Source organism: Aplidium turbinatum, chromosome 4, assembly GCF_918807975.1.
Source record: "Aplidium turbinatum chromosome 4, kaAplTurb1.1, whole genome shotgun sequence".
Taxonomy (NCBI): domain Eukaryota; kingdom Metazoa; phylum Chordata; class Ascidiacea; order Aplousobranchia; family Polyclinidae; genus Aplidium; species Aplidium turbinatum.
In genome coordinates this window covers 7,247,572-7,263,925 of record NC_137475.1, presented here as the reverse complement: position 1 = coordinate 7,263,925, position 16,354 = coordinate 7,247,572, and positions in this window count along the sequence as shown.

Here is a 16,354-nt window from a genome sequence, read left to right as displayed (position 1 = left end):
AATGAAGTAGGTAAGTTCAGATGTTCCCAGCTGTTTGAAATATAGATATATATGCTATCCTATCCAGCAAGCTATAAAGGTTCATACTTGTAATGACATTAAAGATCTATAATGCATTACTGATTAAAAACAAAAATTAAAAATCAGCAACCTAGATTAATCTTTTCAGTTTATTCTTTGAAGTCAAAATATCACTGTGGCAGCAACCACAAGGTGAATGAGGTCGTTTCCTGCTGAGCAAATTTACAACAACTCATGGGGATAGAGATACTTTCCAGTCAGGTTGTAACTCCAAAAATCTCTATCTTGATGCTACAAAATGTTACGCACACCAAAGCGTGATCTTGGAATAATTTGTTTAAAAATTTGTAAGGCTTGTGTATGAAAATGATGCATTATTTTTTTATTACAAATCAATAAACTTGCCATATCATGCAGTTTGGCCTAAATGTGCTTTTTCAGTATTGAGTACTAGACTATCAAACAGTTTCAACCTCAACTTCTCTTGAACTTGTAGAAATCTGGGTGAGCTGGTATACAAGTCCCCCCCCCCCCCCCCCCCCCCATTGGTAACTCATGACAAAGAGGAATTGACCAAAACATGTGGACTGAAGTGTGTGAACAGTAAAGCAAAGGTAAAGTAGTTTCACCCTATATGTTTAGTCGAGTCCTGTCTTTGTCATGAGTTACCGGTACCAGGGGGGGGGGGAGACTTGTATACCAGCTCCAAAATCTGAATGATATCGAACTTTTAAATTCTAGTACCCTATTGAGACCAGGGACAAAACTAGCTTAGCATGATGGAATATGGTACAGTATAACTGAAGCCTAAAAAGCAATAAAGACTAAATCGATTCAATGTGCCAAAAACAAACAGAAATGATTTTAAAATAGATTACTAGGCCCACGCTCAAAAGCAACAGAGTCAGACAGAGACTAGAGACAGACTTACTATTTTTTCCTTGTTGTCTGCAACAGTGTTGCCAGAACCCACAAAAATCATTTCATCACAAGCGCTTCAAAAATTTACCATCGCAATTTTATTTTCACCTGTCTTTTAATCACAAATTATTATTCTTGAGATCTTTTGAATCAGCGAAACCACAACTATTGTGTAGTATTTCACCTTCAAACTTTACTCAATCTTCGCTACACTGGGCCTGATAATAGATTTTGATTTGCTAAGAGAATGTTGCATTGCATTAAGTTGCTGTGTAGCTTACGCAGGGGCTCCGAGAGAGGGGGGGGAGTCGGGCTACTTTCCCCCCTAGCATAACATTGTAAAGGAAAAACGAGTAGTTTTTTGTTTTGTCACTTTTGAAGGTGGCCCATTTTTACTACTAAACTAAAAATTTATCAACTTAAAAGTAAACAAATTTTTGAATGAAATGCGTAGTTACAAGTATTTTTCGATCATTGTAGATGCTACTTGTTTCTTATCAAGAACAAACCATTCTCGTATTGAGTCCGGCTACGTTAAACTGTTTCAACACGGGAAGTCTGTTGCTGTTAAGCCTGCTGATCTCTGTATCACTGAACGTTTTATCTTGTTCTAACTTGAAAACTAGTGCTGCTTTGGCGTGTAGGCTATTATGTTTGCTTGACCAACTGTACCTTAACATGAAAAACTGCGTTTGCCAGGCATATGATAATGGATCCAATATATTTGGAAAAGTGTCAAAGTCCCGAGTGACCAAGCAAGATTGAAGGAAGTAAACTCATCTTGCCTATTTTCTGCTTATGGATGTCATTGCTTAAATGCACTACCGGTACGGTAGAGTTGGAGTTCATGGTGTGCAATGTTGTCCAAATATTATACCATTTTTGAGTACCGGTAGTCTAATTGATCGACTAAGCTTATGTTATTTTCACTTGCAGCCAAGCCATATAGGACATTTTAAAGAAAGTTATCCCATTTCCTAGCAGCCTACCCGAGCAGTTTCAAACCTGTGCTTCTCTGCATTATGCAGATCACAGTCCTAGGCGAGATTCACTCTACTAACCTATTTATGCAGCGATAAAGAACTGTGCAATGTTTTTCGGCCCCAGAGGAAGCTCACACGACGACGACGAATGGACAATAAGCTGATGAATTTAATGGAGTTAAAGGAAGATGTACGGTAATCAAAGTTACAGAAAGTGGAAAGTAGGCTACTCGCAAGGTTAAGTTGTTATAGGAACTATGAATTTACAAAAAGATTTTATTTTGCTGGGAACGGAACGCTCCAACAACTCCGCTTCACCAGCTCAATCTTACAAACGAAATTTATTCTACTGTACGCTATGTTGCAAAGGATTCGCTAGCTGTTGGTAGTTTATTCACAAATGTATGAACAAACTTAAAGATATCGATAAGTTTGAAGTCCAAAGGAATATCCTTGTATGGCTGATGTGTAGTTGCAGGTAGCCTATGTGGAACAAATTTAAACAAGTTGTACAACAATGACATTTTGGATGAGTTGGTAGGCTACTTTTGAAAGAAAGCTGCCTAGCAAACTTGAGCCGCAAACCGGAACGCATCACCCCATGATATCTACTGAAGGAAATCATTGATTGCAACTTTCGAAACACTTTTCCAAATATTTTTATTGCTCTGAAGATTTGTTACGTAAACCAGTCCCTCCAACGGTTGCAAGTTGAAAACGTGGTTTCAGTAAACAGAAATTCGTAAGAATTGTTTACGCTCCACCACGACTCAAAACCAAGTGAACAGTTTATGCATGTTGTGCATCAAATTAGACCTTGCAAATTCTTTAGTATTTGATACTGTGATCCGTAACTTTGCATTGCAAAAGGTTAGTAATGGATTGAATGATTGTTGAGCTATTACCATTGCCCGCATTGTGTGTTTACAATTCTTCCTCTACCTACTGTAGGCAGTGATGGGCATTATCGGCGATAAATTTTTATCGCTTATCGTTATCGCTCAATTATTTTTTCAGTTATTGTTTATCGTTATCGCCAAAGGCAATATTTGATTATCGCCGATAATCGCCGATAAATTTTATTTTGGATTAACACACAAGTGGAAAGATCATGAAAAGTAATATTTTTACTAGCCACCTAGTTAATGAAACTAAAATTGAAACCAGTTCTTCTTCAGTGCCTGAAGTGTGTGTGCACAGGTCGTTGTCAGGGGAGGGGGCACTCCCCCCATGCAGCAACGGTCCTGACAACACAATAATTTTTAGAGTTGCAAATTGCAATGCAATGAAATGCATGCAACAATTCAAAGTAACACAACATCACTGAAACAAGTCATTGCGGAATATGATATTGCTTGAAGCATTTGACATGCAGACCGACATCACATTTTTGGTACCTTGTAGTAGTTTTTGCATGACAATAAGCGCATCGAGTTGCGTGGTAAAATTATGCTAAATACAGTATAACCTTTCTCATTTACATATGTGGCAATTCAGAGCCTCTGAGAGAAAATTTTACTAGGAGTACGAAAAGTCATTCCGGCCCCTCTCTCACTTCGGACCCTCTTTGTCTTGGGCAAAACGCGTGATGTTTGCTTAGGCATACTGCACACCATACAACATTTTACTGCAGAATTGGACATCTGTGCGCAATAATAGTATCAGGCTGCAATAAAAGTATTACTTAGTGTTTTGTGTTGTGCAATGTGCATATCATGTGATCTGTCCCTCGCCAATTTGTGTATCCTGCATTGAATTCGTGTGTCAGTTGTTGATGGTGCTGTTGAGAGGTGTCGCTTGTACTGTAGGCTACAGCCTTAATGTAGGCTAAATTTTCAGATTCATTTATTTATTTCTCTTTGATGTAGCCTAGTTATTCTTGATGCGGACACTGTGTGGTGTCGAAAACGTTGGATTTAGTAGTTTTTTTTTGTTTTTTTTGTGTGTGTTAAATGGAAAATGTTAAATCTGTTAACGTTAATGTGTAACGGTATCTGGTAGGCTACAACAAGTCAAGCTCTCTACCAAGGCTCAAACATAAAATCTAGTTTTTCTCTATCGGTTTTTCTCAACATTGCTTTTGCTACACCATGCACTAAAGCATCCAACTGGTATCTGAAGGTATAATTATAAGCACGGCGGTTACCTCTGTGGTTTGGATTACTCTTTATAGATTACGGTTTGGATCAAGAGATTGAAGATTCGATACCCACTGCCGCTGTTGCGATTCTATTCATGCATAACTTACAAAAAGTTTTGTCCCTTTACAGTATATTATGTTCAATTTTTCGTCATGTTGATGAAAACAGTTCGTGCTGCATGGGATGGGGCAGCACTAATCAAGAAAAAAAATTATCGTTATCGGACATTATCGGCGATAATTTTATCGTTTATTTGTCGTTTATCGTTATCGCTTTAGGCATTTTTTGTTTGTCGATTATCGTTATATCGCTTAACTGAAAAATGAGTTATCGCGCCCAACACTGACTGTAGGTTATACTAAAATTATCACTTATAACAATTTTGATTCACAACATGACTGAAACCAACGCAGACTTGTCAAAGGAGGAGACGTTATCACCGACCCAAAAGCGGCTCTTCCAGAATTCCACACAACAAACAGACAAGAATTCATCAGCAAACACGCTCACACTGCCCAAACACCAGAGAGTTTGCACAAACTACTGCATTCATTGGATATGGTGCATTTTTCTTGGAAGTGTCTTTATTTGGGGCCAGAGAATCGTTTTGGTACGGGACCTAAATTCTCCTCCAAACGGCCGTAGCCAAAGGCACCATGTATGAGATGTGCATGTGCACATCATATACCTTTACTGCAATTATTTCAAGAGAAAATATTGAGCAACAATGGCAATTTAGCTGCAAGTGTAGTCGAGTGATTTTTGTTGATTTTCATATTGAAAGAAGTTTTTTCATATAAATATAGCCTAGCCTATAGGCTACGCTGTTTTAAATCGAAACTTTACAGCAGTGGTTCTTAACCGGGGGGGCACGCCCCCCCAGGGGGGCGTGAAGCATCTCTAAGAGGGGGGCGCGAGCTGTACAACAATTTCAATTTTTTTTTAATTACTTTAATGTTCTAGGACCTAGCCTATGCTGTTCGTCAAATTTTGTATTTTATCTTATTTTATATTGTATTCAGTAGTTCTTGTTTTATAGCATCATTAAGCATCATGACATCATTCGAACTTTTATAGCCAAACTCGAATTCTGGAAGTCGAATTGAACAAGGAAATCCAGCGAGCTTCAGTAACTTGGATTGTGCTCTCAAAGATGGTAACTTTGAGTCTGAGTTGAAGAAACTACAGTAATAGAAACCTACCATGAATTGAAAGCGGAGTTCATCAAATACTTTCCAGATCTGGATGAGAAGCGTTAAACCTGGAAGTTCATCAGAAACCCGTTTCAATGCGAAGTAGTTGATATTTTCGAGGAAGGACAAGAGGAGTTTCTTGAGATAAAGTTCAACTCAACAGCTAAAGAAGACTTCAAAGAACTGGAACTTGAGACGTTCTGGGCCAATTACCTTCCTGTTTACCCTCTTATTGCAACTCGGGCTCTTCGAATTCTAACAATGTTTGGATCCTGGCAGTTATCTTTGTGAAACTGCATTTTTTGCTCACGTTGCTATCAAGACCAAGTACAGAAACAGGCTGAGAGTTGAAGGAGACTTACGTTGTTCACTGTCTGGAGTTAAACCTCGCATTAAAAATCTAGTCTCTAAGAAGCAATGTCAAGTGTCTCACTGATGTGTACAATAAACAGACAAACATGCATTTTTTTTGGTATGATACTTATTTAAAATCTAGAGGGCGCGAGGCACATGACCATTATTGAAGGGAGGCTTGATAAAAAAAAGGTTAAGAACCACTGCTTTAAAGGAATTTAACTTCACGATGAGGAAAGTAGCCTAGTTCGGCTTAAGACCAGTGACGATCGGTGAGGGAAAGCAAGGAAAGCAGTGCTTACCTTAGCAAAAACTATGCAAAATATAATGACTGAATTCTAGGTTTAACTTCTTATTATTTTTATCACGTCTATTTTAACTTGAAAATTACTGTTTTCGTGGCTAGAATTACTCGTAACGCTTGTGAGTAGTCTAAGACCTCACCAAACCGCATGTCTTGCCTATAAATGCCAATTAACGTAAACGCTTCTGTCAGAAACAACCACTGAGGCTCCAGGTAAGCAACTATCAAAATTGCTTACCCAAGTTCAAAAAACGCCTTCGTTTTAACCAATCCTTACTCGTATTGCAAAACGTCACCAGCTGCTTAGCCAATCAGATAGGTTAGACTTGCTTAAGGTTAGTCTTGCTTTCCCAGTGACGTCAATGCATACATTTGCTAGAGCGACTAGACTAACTCGTCAGAATGATCTCTCGTCACGGTACACGCACAGCATCATAATTGCTGTTTTTTGATGTCTCCTCGCCATGTACTTTAGCCTACTAGCTTTCCTAGTCATGCCTTTGCCCTTTTTACAGCGTTGATATAACGTTACTTCGCCAATGAACGTTCAGGTGCGGATGCAATATTTAGTTCGTTAACCCTTTGACCGCCAGCACTCATATTTGAGTGCAAGTCTAAAAACCACAATATCTTGCGAACGGTGGCATCGTTGATGCTCGTTGACCTTTCAAATCAAAGATGAAGCAATGGAGAAGTAAAATATATATTAAAAAAATATAGTTTGTATTTAGACTTTTTGAGATTTTTACTGCCAAACTTGGACAAAAATTTTTGCTTGGATTTTCCGCGCTCGCTTCAGACGAGAGAGCGTTACCGTCGCGCTAGAAACTGTTTTTTCAGTGTTGCCGATAATATTTCAAACATTTTATTAAATTTCAACACCAAAAGAGCTCAAAATTTAGCTTTTATTTGGGGTTGAAGTGAGAAAAGTATGAAAAAAAATGCAGATAACTTTGCGAGGTCAAAAATTAATTAATATAACTGTATAAAATAATCTTTTTACATTTTTGAAAAGAGAAAGAATTGCTCTTCGACATTCATGTGAAGGTTATTGAGGGAAGATTCATACATGAGAAATTTAGGGCCAACAAACTCGTGATCACTCATGCGTGACGGTAGGGTAAGAAGAAGTTCTTTTATTTTGCATCATCAGCACATGCGAAAAAACAATACAAGATTACAATGTGAGCTAGGTTGTTTGCTGATGACGATGGGAGTGACAGAAGGACCGAACTGGTCATCGAGTCTGCCACACCCGAGTGGTGTCATGGCTTATTTAAAATGGAACGGTGTCGAAGTTGAACGCAAATATTGATTGATTGATATATTGATTGATTTGATTGATAGATATATATTATATACAACATAAAAAAACAATACACATACGAAATTTAGCAGTGCGATATACAAAAAAAACAAAAAAAAAACAGAACTACTAGAAATGATGCAAAAATACAAAATGGCATATACAATATACATACAACACAGCATACTGGTAAGACAAAAGCGAATATACAGTAATTAGCGAGATACGGTGAGAATAAGTAGAAGCAGTTTGATGGTACTATAGGCTATCAGTTACTTATACTCAGACATTAAGTGCAGTTTTAATTTTTTAGAAAACATACTAATTGTTTGAAATTTTCTTAGCTGTTCCGGTAATTTGTTCCAAGTGTTTGTTCCAAGAAATTTAATTGAGCGTTGACCAAGCTTTGTACGCATTCTTGGTTTGAAAAGCATATCTTTCTTAGCACCTCTGGTATTATAGTTATGAGTTTCCTTACTAGGACGAAAGTACTCAAAAAAAATTGCCGGTAGATGTCCTTTATTGCTTTTATAAACAAACTTGCATACTTCTATTAAAAACATGTCTTCGATTTGTAGCAAGTTGCTTTTATTGAAAAGAGATTTGGTGGGAATTCTGTCCTTAATCTTGGTGAAGTTTAAACAGCGAATGATGCGATTGTGTACTAGATTTAAAGGATACAGTTCCGTTTTAGACGCACGACCCCAACAGATAATACCATACATTAGATGGGAGTGAACTAGAGCATAGTAAACTGCTCTTAATGTCTGGGAATTTACGTACTTTCTTAATCGATATAGAGCACCACAGCTTTGAGAAAGTTTTGTTGAGATTATATTGATGTGCTGTTTCCATGATAACGACTCATCAAATGTTATTCCTAAGTATTTGTAGATGTTTGTGCGTTGCAATCTGGTATTTTGAAAAGTTATTTCTAGATTTGAATTTTCCCGGACAAACTTTGACCCAAACAACATGTATTTGGTTTTGCTTACATTAATTGTTAACTTGTTTGTATGCATCCAGTTTTGAATCATTAGGAGGTTAGAATTGACTTTTTCTTGCAATCTAGTAGGGCTTTTATCCTTAATACATAGTAGTGTATCATCAGCAAACAAACGAGTCTCAAACTCAGAAGCATGATTAAGGTCATTAATGTAGATAATGAACAACAGTGAACAACAGTAAATTTTTGGTGGCGGTCAAAGGGTTAAGCTTCTATAAGCAGGAGGCAAACTTATCCAGCTTTTTGTACAAATTGCTTGCGGTTGTAATGTTTAGGCCTAAGTGTTAATTTTTGTAGTGTAGGCCTAACTGAATATCTGAGAATGAACATTCATGACGAATTAAACATTTAGACAACTATTATTCCATGTCTAACACAGGATTTTGGTCCTGCAACGTTAAAATTAAGATTGTTCATGACTTCTAAACATTAAATGGATGTATGATCACCACATAGGCGAAGCACAATTTGACAGACTTTTATTTTTGATTTGTTTTGGAAATGCTCTCAGAGCGCACCAAATTGGAAGTGTTTTTCAAAAATTTCTGGGGGAGGCCCCCCAGACCCCCCGCTGGAAGTGTTGCCTTCGGCAACACGCCTTCGGGCTTCGCCCGACGGTTACGCCCTTCGTGCCTACTACCTTGCTGCAGCATATTTCCAAGTTGCTTTCCCAACGGTTTAAGCCACCGAACGTCACTGCTTAAGACACATGATGTAAGGCATGATACAAATTCGTTACTAGTATTTTTGCTGAAAAATATTTTTTTTGTGGCCCACTTTTAGTATTGTTTTTCGACCAGTCATGATTTCTCTCGGAGGCCATGAGCTTACGGCTTATAATAATAATAATAGCCTATCCAGCCAATTACTTTTTTAACAGCCTAAAAAATTAAATTTTCTCCACTTGGAAAGCCAAGAAAAAATAATTGTAATAAGCAGCCAATTTTGTTCAAAAATTTAGTTTACAAACAACTGAAAATATAACTTACCGGGTATGAAAATTGAATATTGCAGCTGGAAATTTCCATTTCGTCAGAGACGCATTCCGATACCGAAATTTGAAATTTATCTGACGTAGGCTATAATGAATGGGATGTAGGCCAGAGTCAGAAACCTAAGTCAAGTTTGCCAAACTTGTCACAGTAACCAAAGTCATTTCTATAAGGACACAGCTGCATCTAACAAGAGTGGTGCCCCTCCCCGCCCTTAACTGCTGTTGGCACACTGAATGATTCATTAGAAACCAGGGCCGTTGACAGGATTTCTCGGGCCCGGTAGCCTACCTATTTATTTTCGGGCCCCATTCATCAACAAAGTTATGAATATAAAGGTTGTGTGGAAACTTTCACTGATGTCATTTAAGTATGGTCATTTAACAAATCTTGCGCAATCTTAAAATTTCTTGAACCGCAAAACTTAGGCTACCGGTACTATTTCTATCTAGCGGTTGCTTTTTTGAACTTTTATTTGTCACATGGCGCTAGAAGATTACTTCTATTGATGTTTCACTGGTCATTCTAGGCTCACCAGAAGAGAATTTACAGCACTGCAGACGGTCAGAAAGTTTTCAATTTGATTTGGGAAAGGTGTTTGGGCCTAGGTCAAACATTTGCTGATTTCTGCAATCTGAAAAGCGGTTTTGGTCTAATTTTAGTGCAGAAATAGGGATAGTAATCTTCTTACCTGTGCCATTTCAGTTTTTGAGTTTGAACAAATATTAGCCTGTTCATTTTGAAATTCGTGTTTCGGGTAATATTCGTGGTTAGGGAAATCACTATACTAGACTAAATTCTTATTTTATTGTTTGGTGGCAGTCTGGCAGAAGTGGCTATGTTACCCCCAGAAAACTGAAGTGGGCCCGGTACCCAGAAGGGGGCCGGTACTTTACCATCTGACGGCTGAAAGGGTTGTTTTAACCTCTGATGGCAATTCTTTTAGATCTGATTATATTAAGATCTTGGTAATGTTTGAAGTCGCGGGGAATTTTTTAAATCCGGGCCTCTTAAATTTTCCGGGCCCGGGTCCAAAAGTACCACCTAGACCCCCCCTGTCAACGCCCCTGTTGTAAACCCTGAAGCCGGCACATACGGCATACCGGTACTGAAAGTTTTCTGATCCTTGATGAAGGCTATGATGCACCTTACAGAGATATCTGAAATCTGATTGTCTAAAAAATCTTTTTTATTTTAATTAAATGGCAAAAGTTCCAGATTTCGGATTAACTATGATCATGGCCATATGGTTATGCAATAAAACGAATTAGATGATAAGGCTAACCAAATTCCCCAAAAAAAATCTAGCTTAACCGGTGTTACCGAGTTGTCTGCAATCGCCCCGTTGATGCTGCCTAGAATATTTTTGAACCAGTTGATAGGCTAATAAATACACTTGCGCGGTTGCACCACTAAACTGGTTGGAGGTATAGTTTGTTTGGTTTTGCAAAACTACCTGATACATCAAACAACACAAACCACCAGAGTAACTAAATACCGAAAAATTTTCAAATACTGTATTCACAATGTCAAGCTCTATTAGAAATAGTTGCAGTCAAATTCAAGCTTTGCAAGCAAAATATAAACTTAATCGTGTAAAGGTACACTAGTAAATCCAATATTTCTATGTCATGTAGGGTGGAGGCTACGGGACCGGTACCACAAGTCAATAGCTTTTGATACAAAACGAAGCAAACCATAAATAAAAAGTCTCAATAAGAATTATATTGCACAAAAATACAAAAAAAAAACACTCATTAAAATCTGTAACAAAAAGCACATTCGGATATTTTCAGTCGAAGACAACTCCAATATCCTTTGAAGCTCAAGCTGATCATCTTGGTCTGTAAACGACGAAATGGCAAGATCTGGCAACACTGGTTCAAACCTCCACAACTTCAAAAACGTCTCTGCATTCAGCGCACCTAGTGGGTGGAGTAATTCACAAACAAGATTGGAGCAAGTGGAAATGAAACTTCACTCTGTCGACCTCAGTTAACTGATCAACGTCAGTATTTAATGGTTGCTATCAATTTAACTTTAGGTTAAAAGTTAATGTTCTTCCCATTCCAAGAATAAAAAAGATTGTAATCAATTTACCTAGGCCTATTTTGTTTTTTTAGAACTTTCTTACAACACTACTTCACAAAGCTCTTTTGATCGTTTTTTCTGCGTGTTGTTTATGCGTATTTTTTGTAAACAACATTCTAAAGTTTCCAATAGTTTTATAAAATCATTTTAATCACTTTGTGGGTTTCCATCCCAGGTTTTCATATAGATATCCCTGTTTTCATACAAGAAACAATACTTTCAAGCGAAGTTTGCAAAGCTGCTAAGTAAAAATAATCATAACTACACTAATTACAAGAACACTCAGCATTGCAAGGTTTGATACAACGCTAATTGGCCCTGCATTAGGATTTGGAGATGTCATGCGGCTTTCCAGAATCATAGGATCTTTTCCTCTATCATCTTTTTCTTCTCCAGTCGTACTCTTTTGGGGTGTTTTTTCAACATCACCGTCTTCCGTAGATGTGTTTGTTTCAACTGCGTTTGTAGTTGTGGTCAGCGTTGTAGAACTAACAGTTTCTGTTGGTCTTGAATGAACTAGTCCTGAGGTGAAACGAATTGCAGAAGGCTTCGATGCATTGTCCAAAGACGAACTTGATGGTGTATTTGGCGTAGGCCTACTCGTGGTGTATCTGCTTAGAGTTTCAGATACAACGGCAACAGTTGTAGCAGTTGTTAGTGCTTCCAGCCTTTGAATTTCCGCCAAGGTTGCATTGTTGCAAAAATTTCCTTTACAGCATATTGAAGAACAACTTCTGAAAATCGAAATATATCACATGTCAATGTTTAATTTTCTACAAGTCTTTGTGGTTTGTTATGATTAGTTACAAAGCTTCTGCTTTCCTTATGAAAAGCTTAGGCTACGGCATAGGATACAAACAACATCTCAAGGCAGTGTTGCTATTCGATTAAGTTTGCTTTTTGAAATACTGTAGCCTATATTAATGCTTTCTTCACCAACCTGCTTTACTATGGTGATGGCAATACTTTAATCGGAACGCTTATGTATAAGAGGGGTTAACGAATAATATTATTATTACCGGTAGGCCTATGTATTTACACCAGACAAAAATGTTCCTATTTGAATAAAAAAATATATACAAAAATAAAAGGCATAATATTGAGATTGTTTTGAAGTTTTTAGTCTACTCAAGAACAAAACTCACCCGACATTAAATGTCTCCTCATTTAATATTTCACCGTTTCGCATCATCCGAGATATGATCTCATGGCAAGAAATTGCTTGACAGATGGTGCTACTAGCGCATTGCTCAATAACGAGTTTCACTGCAAAATACAAACTTTAATAAAGTTTTTATTATAGAAAAATTTTCATTCAAAGGACAACGGTTCAACACCACTCCAAAGCAAGCAACCGTGTCTCGGCAAGACAAAAGTGAACATGCCAAAATAAGGGTATCAGCTGACTCAATGACTAAGTTATAGGCTATATCCCTTTTCTGTTACTTGTTGCGCGTTGCATTGCATCTGTAATCGCATGTGTTGTGTCATTTAGTTTCTAAACCGGTCGTTTTTATCTTTTTCAGCTCTTTTGATACAGTCAGTCGTCCAGACTGACGAAATGTCGGAAATAAAACTGGTTATCATTTTCGTAATCTCGAGGTAACCTAGCTTGCAATCACCAGTCAATGCCTGGTGAACAATCTTATTCTGTTTTTAAAACAAACTGCCTGTTGAGGTAGAGTACAGAAAAGAAATTAACTCTTGAAAACAAAAAATCTTATTAAGCAACTTTTCACTTTGATGGCATCATGTGTTTTCATTTCATAGGAAAAGTATAACTGAAAAGATAATAAACCTTGAAACTTATATGGTCCACAGCTAATCAGTTTTCTTACCAGGGAAATAAGTGAAAACTGTTGCATTTGCTTCAATTTTCAAACATCTATCGGAACCGGGACCACAAAGAGTTTTTGTTGTTGCATCATCATTAAGAATGGTGGATTTCATTGTATATCCTTGATAACAAATCAAGCTGTTTCCGAAGTTAACAAAGCAGCAGCACACAAGAGCAAATGTTAAACAACTAATTTTCATGGTTTTGATGGGATAAAAGCACTATAATTAGCCTGTTGATCACTTAAAGTCCTGGAAAACGTAAGGTTAAATTGAAAAAAGCTATTGCAATAATTACTAGTTACATCTTCTTTGTCTGAGTTGTTTTACTTTGCCTAGTAAAAATCAATAGACCCACAGCAAGACCTAAAATTTTGTAAGCCGTAAGTGAGGTGTTTTACTCAGGGTATTGGCAGACGTAGCCACAAAGAGCTTGGGGGCAGTCAAGAAACAAGGTCACATGCTGTAGCCTATTTGTTAACTTGGTCGATATTCTGTGATATCTTTTGTTCTTGCATTGAAGATAAAGACAGCTCAAGTTTCGAAACGTTTGCTGAATATGAGCTTAGTAGGCTAGCCTATCTACATTTTGGTCTAATTTATTTTTTTATTGTTTTTTTGTTTTGCTTTTCTATCAATTAGTACATGCAGTTATAAAATGCCTACAATTAAAGAAGGTACTTGGTCGTTGTTTTGCAATTTCAAAATGACAATTAGGCTTGTAAGGTATTTCCATTTTTTCTAATTCCCAAAAATTTTGCTATGACTTGACCAGCAACTAAATACATAAATAGTAGTTTTAGATTTAAATGTTAAACTAAAAATCAGACAATACCGCCCTGAAAAGTAGCCTACCGTATCAAATCTTTTTAAATACGGTACGGTATATGTAAAAACAAAAAGACCAGCCACTTCTCAAGCACATGTAGCTCCACACGAAGCGAAACTTACATGACTTTGAAAACTCTTAAATCGTAAAATAGTTTTAAAACTTCATTTGTCATTTTGATCACTTACGTCACCAAGCAACTAACCAATCCGAAAAATGAAAAATAAAAGCCAAATCAATCCTAAATATGAAGAACCAAAGCAATAGAAATCAACTTTGCTTCACTGCACTGAAAAGATCCCTAAGACCGAAACAGTTGGTCTCTGTCTGCAGCTAATAATGACTTAGTTTCTATTACAGGCATTTTCTGTTTTTCTGAAAAATCATGAAAAAAACATGCAATTTTCACTTCGTGTGTGCTCAAGAGGTTGCTGATCTTATTTTTATGTTACTGATGTTGTTGCTTTTTTGCGTTCACTTGTTGAACCTATATGGATATAATAACCAGGAACAGACGTTTGAAAGTCTGTTTGTCATTCAATTATGTGAAGGTTTGCAGTGCTTACAGAACTTTGCAATCTTCAATTAATTTTTTCCCTGGCATCTTCTCAAGCACCATCTAACCAAATACGTGCTAAGCGTGTGAAGGCCTTTTATAAACTTCATTATGTATCAACTTATAAAGAAAACCATGTAAAACTTTTGTTTTGCTTTTTAATTTAGCAAGCAGTTGTAACCTATGGTGTTGAAATGGCCAATGACACTTTTAATGTACAATCTGTACTTGAAAAAAATCCAGAGAATAACCATTTTTTTTTCATTATTGCCTCAAAATTGCCAAAGAATTGTCCGATGTGGTTTATCAATGGAACTGGCAAACATGAAAGTCACGTGTAGGCGTATTATTATACGTCAATCAATCGATCTAACTGCTTTGTTTCCTGCAAGCTGTATGCAAGGGTGTGCGTTTGAGCAACGCATTTCAAGGACAGCTTTCAATTCAGCGACATCTAATCAATGGAATAATAAACAACTCTTCACCAACAAGAGGTAACTTCACTTTGTCAACCTCGGTGACCGGACCTGCGTAAGTGGTTCAAAGCCTCTACAAGTCTACAAGTAGCCTATGCGAAACTGCCAAAGTTACTAAACAAAGCGTTCCCTCTCGCAATAATCTTACTTTTACAATGAAGATTTTCACAATCAAAATATCTATATTTGTTCAATTCGTAAGTCAGTGTACCGTAACTTAAGTTTTAAAGCAATTGTTGCTAAATAACCTGCTGGATGGCGTCTTATATCCAATCTTAAATCATAACTAGTAAAAGCATTTGTGTTCCAAATAACCTGCACTTTCTATGGCAATATTGTCTCATCACTTTGTAACTCAAATCACCGCAAATTTACATGCTATGTCCTATTTGATAAATCAAAAAAGCATAAAATCACAATGTTTGTTAAGTCACTCGCCTTTCTCGTTTACAACTAGCATGAAATGATCAACTTCTCAACTGTGACATTTGAATGTGTAGAATTTTTTGAGAGCTTTTTCAATATTATTGGAATAGAACTTTTCACGATTTTTGTTTAGCTAAAAGAAGCGACCAAAGGCCAATAAAATGTCTGCTGGTCGCATGATTGATCACTCTTTCTGTTTTGCGCAGTTCCACAAGAGCTGATTTTAAAATGCCACGACTCTGCCAATCATTTGGAGTGTCTGCTGAATTTTTGCATATTTTTGACTTAATCTATTCTGCCTTTGTGTTACGTAGTCTTAAGAACATGACATGTTGCACTGAAGACCTTTTAAGGTGATTCTTGCCAATAATCAAAATATATTCTTTTGTTAATTTTTGGAATGATCGAATTTAAAAGTACTGTACGTTGTTTATTGGCCATGCAAAATACTATCATGACAAAAAAGCCATTTTTAATGTTATAAGGCAATTAAAAATATCGAAAACTGTGTAGCAGCCAAAGCAAATACAATTTCTAGAGAAACCGACACAAATTTAGTGAGAGGCCAACAATTTTCACGCCATCAAAGTGTTTCTTGTTTTTATCAACCACAGACGTTTTTTTTGAACCATTCGTCTGTGGTTAAAAAAAATCACCTCTCTACCAAAATTGAATTATTTTATTTTCAATTAAAAACCATATTTTTCCAAAAAAGGTAGAGGCTCTGTTTTTATCAATCTGAAGACATAAGCCTATTTGTAATCCGCAGGTCTCTGCTTAGGAAATAAAATTGATCAAGAAGAAGGCAAAATTTAACGCGTTTCAAACCGACTTTGCGGCAGAAGTCCAGTAGATCAGGTTTGTCTCAAGCTATATTGCACATCACAATGTAGCAACAGACACACTGAAAGTTGTTAAA